The 11,033-nt window shown below is 40.6% G+C and overlaps 1 pseudogene; it reads left to right on the top strand.

Annotated features, from left to right (window-relative positions):
• The first annotated feature begins 8,813 nt into the window (after positions 1-8,813).
• Positions 8,814-10,393, top strand: LOC143686693 (signal transducing adapter molecule 1 pseudogene; annotated as a pseudogene).
• Positions 10,394-11,033: the final 640 nt, after the last annotated feature.

Here is an 11,033-nt window from a genome sequence, read left to right as displayed (position 1 = left end):
AGGGACACCTGAGCATGCTGTTTCCACCCATGACAAGTGAGGTTGAGGGACTCCATCCAAAGAAAGAAAAAGTCATGGACACCGGCCAACTATTACATCAGAACCAGTCCCTTCTCCCTCCCTCCCTTTGACAACTATAAACTAGACTGGGAACTTGTGTGAGTGAATATTTTCAAAATGTGAGTAGATTTCTCAACTACTAATTAAGAGATTAGCTGTTTGTTTTTCTCCCCACTATACAGTCCAAACAGATATTGCTAATTGATCATGATTCTTCTTCCCTCAAATCTAAACCAGGCCTCAGCATCCTTCTCAACACAGTTTCGAGATGGTAACTATTAACGAGTTGGTGATGGCTCTCCAGATGGAATCCCCTTGTCTTTCTACATATTTTGGCATGTAGGATATCCTTTGGTATTTGTCCTGAGCCCTTATCCCTGGATCTTCCATCAAATAACCCAGCACTTGGATTTATCTGTGCTTTTGTCATTCACCTCTACATCTTCTCAGCCAAAATCCTCAGTCTGGCCTGGACTTGGGGTGGTCTGGGAAGTGTCTGTGAGTTATACCGCTTCCCCTGTCTTGCCTACCTCCCTTTGCTACAGGTTCCATGGTCCCAGAATCCCGAAACAAGGGAATAGCAGGGCAGGCATGACTGGAACAGATGACTGCAGGGATAACAAAACTGACATGGAGGCCAAGCAGATTTTAGGCGCTGGTTTGGGGAGTATGAGAGAGCTGCACTGTAAGCCCCATAATGGTAGGCATCTTTGTCTATTTGACTCTTCAAAGTATTCCATACACCTAGAACAAGTAACTGGTACACAATAATGCTCAACAAATAGTTGTTAAATGAGTAAATAATAAACAATTTTAATTCTTCGTTCTCTTTTTGCCATCAAATGACCATTGTTCTCTTTTTCTCTTTTTCCACTAAAGCAAAGATTGATCTAATATCATTTGTTCACTGCCACCTGCTGCATTGTAAGCAATTTCAAATCAGGGCCTGGCAAACACTAGGTACGAGCAGCAGAGGGCCTGCGGGGACCCCAAAGGGGCTTGAATAGAAAATGCCTGACTTCATGGTTCTGGGCAGAAGGAAGAGTCAGAGAAGCTGCCCTGTGGCCTTTGGGGTGTAAGATCCAGAGATCTTTGAATTTTCATCGAGAAGTGTGAATGCTGTGCTTTTGGGATTATGGGTATATTATGAAAATCAAACTCCATTAGCGTTGTTGATAGGTTTTGGCGAATTAACCACAAAAAAAAAATATGAAAACTCAGTTTAGCTGCATAATGCTAATTACCTATTTACACGCACTACTTACCATTAATGCCGAATTATCATGCAGCAGAGTGAGATTGTGCATACATTAAATCTATGTCAGATGGATATGAGGCTTTATTTGGTTAGAAAACCCTGTGAAGGATTTGGTCTCCCAAAGGGCTAAAGCATTTGCCCGTGACTGTCTTTAGGAAGCTTTGCAGAAGTGCATTTCAATCCCAACTGTGAATAGAATCATTTGGGGAAGTTTTAAAAAGACCCACTGTGAAGTAATGTGATGCCTGGGAGTTGCTTTAAATTATCCAGCATGAAGAAAGGGGAGGGGAAGAGATAGATGAAACCAGATTGGCGAAAGGCTGGTCATCCTTGGAGCTTCATGGATACTGGAGGTTCGCGGAAGTTTCTGATACTGTTATCTCTGTACGTACACGTGGTTGAAAATTATCTCAGTGAAAGGCATGTAGGGGTTTCTTCGGCATATTTGTAGGGCACAGACTAAACACAAGGAAGGCTTGGCAGGGGTTGGGGACTTAATTTCTGTTACTAGTCTTGTCCTATTTTCATACTCCGCTGTGGTGGTTTGAAGCTGTATGTACCCCAGAAAAGAATATTCTTCAAGTTAATCGATTCTGATGAGTATAAACCCATTGTAAGGAGGATCTTTGGATGAGGCCACGTCAATCACAGTGTGACGTATCTCATTCCAGGTAGGTCTTAATCCTTCTACTGGAGTCTGTTATAAACAGGATGAGTATAGAAAGAGGGAGAGAAAGTCAGAAAAGGAAGAAGCTGAGAGCAAGGAAACCCAGAAGAAAAGTGGAACCCAGCAGATGCCACCATGTGTCTTGCCATGTGGCAGGGGACCCAAGGATTGCCGGCAGCCAGTCTTTGGGAAGAAAGCATCGCCTTGATGATGTCTTGATTTAGACATTTTTCTCAACCTCAGAACCAAACTGTAAACTCATGAATTCCCACTGTTAAAAGAAAACCCGTTTTACAGTATCTGCCTTCAGCAACCCAGCAAACTAAAACGCCCCCCAAAACAAATCTTACTTGAACCATTCTCAGTGGTCCTATCTAATCGAAACGCTCAATAAAATCTTTTTACTATAAATTTTTTTATATATAATTATATTTGCATATAAATATTCATCCCACCTTGGGCCAACTGAATCAGGATTCCTAAGCGTGGTGATTCAGAAATTTTTAAAAGTATCCAGATGATTTTAACGTGCAGCTAGGGTTGAGAACCATCAGTAGAGGAAAGGTTTCTGAGGGTGGATTTCAGGTCAACCGAGAGTAAAAGAGGCTGTTTTGGCATATCCGTGAGGGTGCAGACTTCCCCAGGAAGACCTGGGGACATTAATTACCACCACCTTCTACAAAGCACCTCCTATGGGCTGCTGTGTGAGCTCCTTTACATATAACATCTCATGCCCTCTTCCCAGTGGACCTAAGGAAACCGAGGCTGAAAGAGACAAGGTTACTCTCAGAGGGTCAGATGGCTCACAAGTGGGTGAGCTGTGATTGAAACCCAAACCTCCAAAAGCCTCTTTGTTCCAGTTGCTCTGAATGTTCAAGAGAAGGAATCAAGAGGTCCATAGCTTTTAAAGGCTCTGCCCAGCCTCAATCCATTTGTATTTTATTTATCACCCCAATCTCCCCCCAGAGAGCCTGACTACTCACTATTTCTAACCTACATTTCAGCAAAAGCAACTCTTACTGCTCCTGCTTCTCCAGGTTTCCCTCATTTTTGCTACCAAGCATTCAAAGCAGGGTATAAAAACAATAGCATTCTATTGCCTGCATCTGCCTCAGATGTATCTATAAAAATTTGCACTGGAAATACGTTTTCCTTTAAAAGAAAAAAAAAAAACATCTTTACCACATTCTGAATGTAATGTTTAGAGCCATGGATTCTGCCCTGTCTCAGAGTGATGTGGCAGAAGAAGTATACACAGTCTGGTAACCACAGTTAGTTCCAAAATAGTTCAAATTCTTGACGGCATGTTTTAATGTACTTTAGGATTAAATATACAATGTACAATACTAAAATGTAAGAGAAAAGACACCTACATGGTGGGAAGTTCTCTATATTCCACTTGAAATGGTAAAGTATTGATTCTAAATTAAGAAAAGCCAAATGCAGTGTATATATTGTAACCCATAGAGCAACCACTAAAAAAAAAAACTATGCAAAATGATACAGTTCTCACTTGCCATGCGGGAGTCCCGGGTTCGAATCCTTGCCCATGCACTCCCCCACTCCTCCCCCAAAAATCAGTAAATGGTGCTGCAATAGCGGGATAGTCACACAGAAAAAGAATGAACTGTGACCCCACCATGCAGCATACTAAAAAAATGACGTAGTAAAAAACACAAAAGATCAATTAAAATGGTATTCTAAGAAGTATTGCAATAACACAAAAGAAGGCAAGAAAGGGGAAACAGGAACCAAAAACAGAGAGAGAAGACAAATAGTAAAATGGCAGACCTAAATCTAAGACAGAAACTAAAGGACAATGATTATCCAAATGAATGTTTTAAATAACCCAATAATATGCTGTCTAAAAGAAACACACTTCAAATATAATATATTGATTTGTTAAAAATAAACGGATGAAAAAAATTTCAAAGGAAGAAAAGCAAAAAAATAATAAAATAATAAATGGATAGAAAAAGATATATTATGCAAACATAACCAAAAGAATGTTGGAACAGCTACACTAATAAAAGGCAATACAGACTTCAGAGTAAAGAAAATTACCAAGGTAAAGAGGGCTATTACGAAATGATAAAATAATTCTTCTTTGCTAAGAAAATATAGCAATCCTAAACACATATGTACCTGATAACAGAGCTTCAAAAAAATGAAGCAAAAACTGACAGAACCTAAAGAAGAAATAGGCAAGTTCAAAATATGTTAGATTTCAACTCCTTTCTCTAGAACTTATAGAACTAGCAGAGAGAAAGTCAGCAGGGAAATAGAACCAAACATCAACATAAACCACCTGAGTTTAGGTAACTTTTATAGAACACTGCACCCAGCAACAGTAGGATATACATTCTTTTTAAATGCACACGGAACATTCACTGAAATAGACCATATGCCAGGTCATAAAACCTTACCAAATATCAATAAATTTAAATATTACAAAATATGTTCTCTGATTATAACAGAATTATATTTCAAAGCAATAATAGAAAGAAAGCAGAAAAATCTTCAAACACATGGCAGTTAAATAACCCAGTTTTCAATAACCCATGGGCCAAAGAGGAAATCTCAAGGGGAATTAAAGAATATCTTTGAAGTGAACAAAATAGAAAATACAATAAATAAAAAATGGAGGGATTTTTAGTGCTTGGAGGGAAATGTATAGCTAAATGCTTATTTAAAATTAAGAAAGAAAGTTCTTAAACCAACAATCTAAGGTTCCACCTTAAAAAATAAAAGCAAAATGTAAGGAAATGATAAAAATAAAAGCAGAAATCAATGATATCAAAATCAGATTTGATTTTTATGGAAAACAAAGAAGCCAAAAGCTGGTTCTTGAAAAGATCAATAAAACTGATAAACCTGGAGCGGGGATAAAAAAGAAAAACATAACGTATCACAAATGAAAGAGGGGTTATCATTATAGACTCCACAGACCTTAAAAAGATAAAAGATAATAATATGAGCAACTTAATGGCATAAATTTTACAACTAATTTCTCAAAACCTAGAAATGACCACACTCATCTAAGATGAAACAGATAACCTGAATGATCCTAAAGTTTTCAAATAAATTGAATTTGTAGTTTAAAATCTTTTGAAAAAGAAATCTCCCAGACTACACGGTTTCACTGGCAAATTATATAAAACAACTAAAGAAGAAATAATACCAATTCTATACAATATCTTCCAGAAAATATCAGAGGAGAGAATGCTTCCCAATTCATTTTTCTGGGGGGATCGGAGGGGTGGGGCATGGTCCAAAAATCGAATCTGGGTCTCCCACGTGGAATGCAAGCATTCTACCACTGAACCACGCAAGCACTCCACAATTCATTTTAAAAGACCATACTAAAACCAGTACAAGGGCAGGCCATGTTGGCTCAGCAGGCAGAGTTCTTGCTTGCCATGCCGGAGACCCGGGTTTGAGTTCCGGTGCCTGCCTGTGTAAACAAACAAACAACAACAAAGAAAAAAAACAGTACAAAAATTAAAACTAATAGACCAATAAAAGCAAAAAGAGAACTGTCTCCCCCTACTTGGGGCATGACTCCCAAGGGTGTAAATCTCCCTGGCAACATGGGACATGACTCCCAGGGATGAGCTTAACCCTGGCTTCGTAGGATTGAGAGCCTTCTTGACCAAAAGCAGGAAGAGAAATGAAACAAAATAAAATTTCAGTGGCTGAGAGATTTCAAACAGTGTCAAGGTCAATCTAAAGGTTACTCATATGCATTACACAGATATCCCTTTTCATTTTCTGGTGTATTAGAGTAGCTAGAGGATTCAGGGAAATGCCTGAAACTTGAACTGTAATCCAATAACCGTGATTCTTGAAGGTGATTTATAACTATATAGTTTTTATGGTGTGTCCATGTGATGGTGAAAACATTGTGACTGACACTCCCTTTATCCAGTATATGGAACGGATGAGCAAGAAAATAAAGGCAAAAAATAAATAAATAATAGGGGGATGGGATGTTTTAGGTGCTTTTTTTCTTTTCTTTTTATTCTTATTTTTATAGTTTTGGGGTAATGAAAATGTTCAAAAATCAATTGTAATGATGAATGCACAATTATATGACGATACTGTGAGCCATTGATTTTATAATTTGGATGACTATATGGTATGTGAATATATCTCAATAAAATTGCATTAAAAAAGAAATGCAAAAATCCTCAACAAAGTATTAGCGCATTTAATCCAGTAATATATAAAAAGAACAATGCACCATGACCAAGTGGAGTATCTTCAAAGAAGATAAGGCTGAGTTAGGAAAAAAGTTCTTTAAAAATGACATCTGTATTGGAGAAGCTGGAGGGAAATAACTGAAGCTGTAGAGCTGTGTCCCAGTAGCCATGTTTCTTGAAAATGATTGTATGATATCGCTTTTACAATATGACTGTGTGATTGTGAAAACCTTGTGTCCTGATGTTCCTTTTATCTAGGGTATGGACAGATGAGTAAAAATTATGAATGAGAAAATAAACAAAATAATAGGGGAAGGAAAGTTAAAATAAATCGAGTAGAGTGAAATACTAGTGGTCAATGAGAAGGAAGAATAAGGGGTATGGTATGTATGAGTTTTTTTTTTTCTGGAGAGCGATACAAATGTTCAAAAAATGATCATGGTGATGAATGCAAAACTAAGTGATGATAGTGTGAGCCATTGAGTGTACACCACGTATGGATTGTTTGTATGTTAAGAATGTTTGCATGTTTGTATGTTAAGTTTTATCAATGAAAATATTTTTAAAATGCAATCAAAAGCATGATCCATTTGGGGGGAGTGTGCATAATCCGGGAATCGAACCTGGGTCTCCCACATGGAAGGCGAGTACTCTACCACTGAACCACCCTTGCACCCCATTTTTTAAATGATAAATTGGAGTTCACAAAATTAAAAAAAATTCTCTCGCAAATGGCACTGTTAAGGAATGAAAAGACACACTAAAAACTGAAAGAAAGAAAAAAAGATTTGTAAACCACATATCCAAAAAAAGACTTGTATTCCAAATATATAAAGAACTCTCAAAATTCAGCAATAAAAAGATAAACCACCCAATTTAAAAATGGGCAAAAGAGTTTAAGACACTTCACTAAAGGTCATAGTACAGAAGATGAATAAGCACATGAAAAGATGCTCAACATCATTAGCCATTAAGGAAATGAAAATTAAAACCACTTTGAGGATGCATGGGTGGTTCGGTGGTAGAATGCTCCCCTTTCATGCGGGAGACCCAGGTTCAATTCCTGGACCATGTATCTGTAAAAAAAAGCTCTTCAACATATGTATTAGTTAGAGTTCTCTAGAGAAACAGAATCAACAGGAACTATTCATGAATGTAAAATCTATAAAAGTGTCTCACGTAACCGTGGGAACGCAGTCCAAAATCCGCAGGGCAGGTTGTGAAGCTGACGATTCCGATGGAGGATCCGGACGAACTCCACAGGAGAGGCTCGCCAGCCGAAGCAGGAAGAGCCTGTCTCTTCTGAATTCTCCTTAAAAGGCTTCCTTTTAGATTAAGCATCGCTCATTAAAGAAGACACTCCCCTTGGCTGATTACAAATGGAATCAGCTGTGGATGTAGCCTACGTGATCATGACTTAATTCTATGAAATGTCCTCATAGCAACAGACAGGCCAGCACTTGCCCAACCAAACAGGTACCACCCCCCGGCCATGTTGACACATGAACCTGACCATGACACATACTACTGCATATTTAGAGGGCAGCTAAAATAGAAAATACTGCCAATACCAAGTGTTAGCAAGGATGTGGAGGAACCAGAATTTTCATTCATAGCTGGTAGGAATAGAAAATATTATAACCACTCTGAAAAACATAGTCAGGCAGCTTCTCGTAATGTTAAACATACACTTACCATATGATCCAGGAAACCCATTCCTGGACATTTACCTAAAGAAATGAAAAACTATGTTCACACATAAAAAATAATAATAATAATAATAAACTGTACACATAAATGTTTATAGCAGCTCATCTCATAATTGCCAAAAAGTAGAAACAACACAAATGTCCTTTGGTGGGTGAATGGATAAACAAATTGTGGTTCATCCATCAAATGGAATATTACTCAGCAATTAAAAAGGAATGAAATATTGGTATTGAGAAATTCATTCAACTTGGATGAATCTCAAAGGCATTAGGATGAGTGAAAGAAGCCAGTTTCAAAAGATTACATACTGTTGTAATTATAGAACATGCTGGAAAAGGTTTCTGGGGCAATGGAACCGTTCTGTACCCTGATGGTGGCGGTCGTTATGAAAATCTATATATGTGTTGAAAGTCACTGAATGTACAGCCCCCCAAAAGTCAATTGCACTGTACGGTAATTTAAAAAATAATGAAAACTCAAAACGTTTGCAATCTGCATGCTTGAAATCTGCAAAAGGATCTACATGAGTGGACCACCGCAAACTTCTTTGAACTTTCTTTTCTCTCCCATGCATTTACTCATCCCACCTGCCGCTTGGCCTCTCTCACCCTCCACTCCCCAACCCCCTTAGCTGGTGCTAAGAGAGATCAGGAGAATGTATCTCCCACAGTCTCCTTCCTTTCCCTCCTTATTGATCACAGACATGTCGAATGTCAAGTGCAGTTTCAAGGGCTCCACTTCCGACCAGATTGACACCGCTAAACTTTCCCCATATGGAAACGCCGGGATAGGAGCCGCCGCCGCGTTGTCGCGGGAGGGCGAAGGTCCGGGGGCGCCCCAGCAGCCCGCCCTCCTGTGCCGCCCGACCGTTCCGGACTGTCCAGCCGCTCTCGGGGGCCGGCCATGCACGGCGGAGATGCTGCTCTTCACCTCCAAGTCCTTGGATCAGGACATGGAAAAAACAACCAGTGAGATGGTACAGCCGAGGACCGGGACCTCTTTGGGATATTTGTGATAACGTTGATCAGTCTCGCATGGACCTAAAGATCGTCTTCACGCGTCATGAGAACGGTCAACCACGACGGCCCTCGGGTGGCTATGCAAGCTCTGAGGCTTCTAGGAGCACATGTATCCAACTGTGGCAAAATTTTTCAGTTAGAAGTAATTCAGGAGATATTGCTGGTGAGGTAAGCAACGTTTTAAATAAGGGTCATCCTAAAGACTGTAAAAAATTGAAAGCTCTTGGAAACCCAGGTTCAGTTCTGGCACTTGCAAAAAAAAAAAAGATTGAAAGCTCTTATGGTGGAATGGACATATGAATTTAAGAATGACCCACAGCTGAGTCTGGTAGCAGCCATGATCAAGAATTGGAAGGAGCAGGGAGTCTCCTTTGCCACTGTGGGCTTTTAGGTTGCAGAACAAGCCAAAGCAAGCCCTGCTCTGGCGGCCAGAGACCCTGGAGTGGCAGCTAACAAGGAAGAAGAAGATCTAGCAAAAGCCACTGAGTCATCGCTGAAGGAGCAGAGGTAATAGCCAACTCCACTTTCCAGTTTGTGGCGGAACACATCCAATCTCTTGACTAACCACCAACATGAAGGCGGAAAACTTTGTGCTACATTTAACTTTGAAGGTGCTGGAGATGATGAACTTTCATTTAAACCTGGAGAAATTATTTCAGTTATTGATGATGGTGACCCAACTGGTGGATCTCACTGCTGAACCAGAATTGATTGAAACAGAGAATACAGTACAACACAATTCAGCGACAAGGTTCATGTGGAAATGCTCAAGCCAGAGCCAGCTTTTATTGATGAAGATAAAAAAAATGGACTAGTTGCTGCGGATGTTGCAAAGTACAGACCCTAGCAATGACCAGCCAGAAATGCCAGGGCTCCCTCATCTTGAAGCAACGTGTCACCAGATGGGGCCTCTGATTGATGAGAAGCTGGAAGATAGCGATAAAAAACATTTGGAACTCTCAGAGCTGAATGTGAAATGGTGGAGGCACTTTCATTGAACACCAAGTTAAGAAATGAAGACCCATGTATTCCATGTATGCAGCGTTGCAGAACCCACAATAGTTCATGCAGCCACCTGGCATTTCTGGTTCTCAGGTGTACCCACCTCCCCCAGGCAGGGCTTACCTGGTGGCAGGTGGCAGCCAGATGAGCCATCTCCAGAGCTACATACAGTCTTCCCGGCTGAGTAGCTGCCTCCATCGGCAAGCCCAGCCGCACCCCCCCGCCCCCCCCCAGTCAGCAGACCCAGGCTTCTTATCCCAATGCCAAGGCCAGTTCTCTGCGAGGTCATGTGTATTCCAGGGCCACCGTGTTCAGCCATCTTTTGCCAACCTCACTGTGTTACCAGGACACATTGACCAACCGGCGTGTCCCAGCTGCCGTACTATGCTCTGTCGCCCGCCACGCTGCCTCAGCACCCGCAGCAGCCAGAGCTGTACCCTTAGAAGGAGCCACTGTAGGGCTCGGAGGCCCCTAGGGTGGGAGTGCTGCAGGCAGCTCTCTGCAAGAGGAGAACTGCCTCGTCCTGAGAGTGGCTTTTGCCCAGCTTCTAGGATCTTGGTCAGTAAATCCAAATATTCAGGAATGTAGAACTCTTCAATTGGCACTGACATTTTAGAAGCACCCCCAGCCCCAAAGAATGAAACTACTTGCATTTAATTCCTCCCTTTCAAAAATGGTACCCAATTGTTTGTCTTGTAAAAGTACCTGGCCTGTAAAAAGTCAAGCTTACAAACGCTGTTGTGGCAAATAGTGTGTACAGACTGATGTGCTCCTAGGCATTTTGCAGCACAATGGCGATCATGTGACTCTATTTAACACTGAAATTAATTTGCATTACTATTTGATTTTAGTCATGATCCAGAACATTTCATGTAGATTTAAGACAATTTCGCTGTCCTGGACTGCAAGAGAACGAAGTGGTGGCGAATGGACCTGAAGGCATTACGGTGTCCCTGTCTGGGCTTCCCATTAAATGAACCTGCTCTTTCCCTAATTGTGAGGGAAACATTTGTTTTTAGAGGCTTTTTGTGGCCTCTGTATACACTAGCTGTCATCACACCAGCGTACAGTAGGAAAGTTTTGGTACAGTTATAGCAAATGATAACTTTCCCTCT

This window comes from Tamandua tetradactyla, chromosome 6 (genome assembly GCF_023851605.1).
Source record: "Tamandua tetradactyla isolate mTamTet1 chromosome 6, mTamTet1.pri, whole genome shotgun sequence".
Classification (NCBI taxonomy): Eukaryota; Metazoa; Chordata; class Mammalia; order Pilosa; family Myrmecophagidae; genus Tamandua; species Tamandua tetradactyla.
The sequence above is the reverse complement of the archived record's forward strand: the minus strand, read 5'-3'. Positions and strand labels throughout refer to the sequence as shown.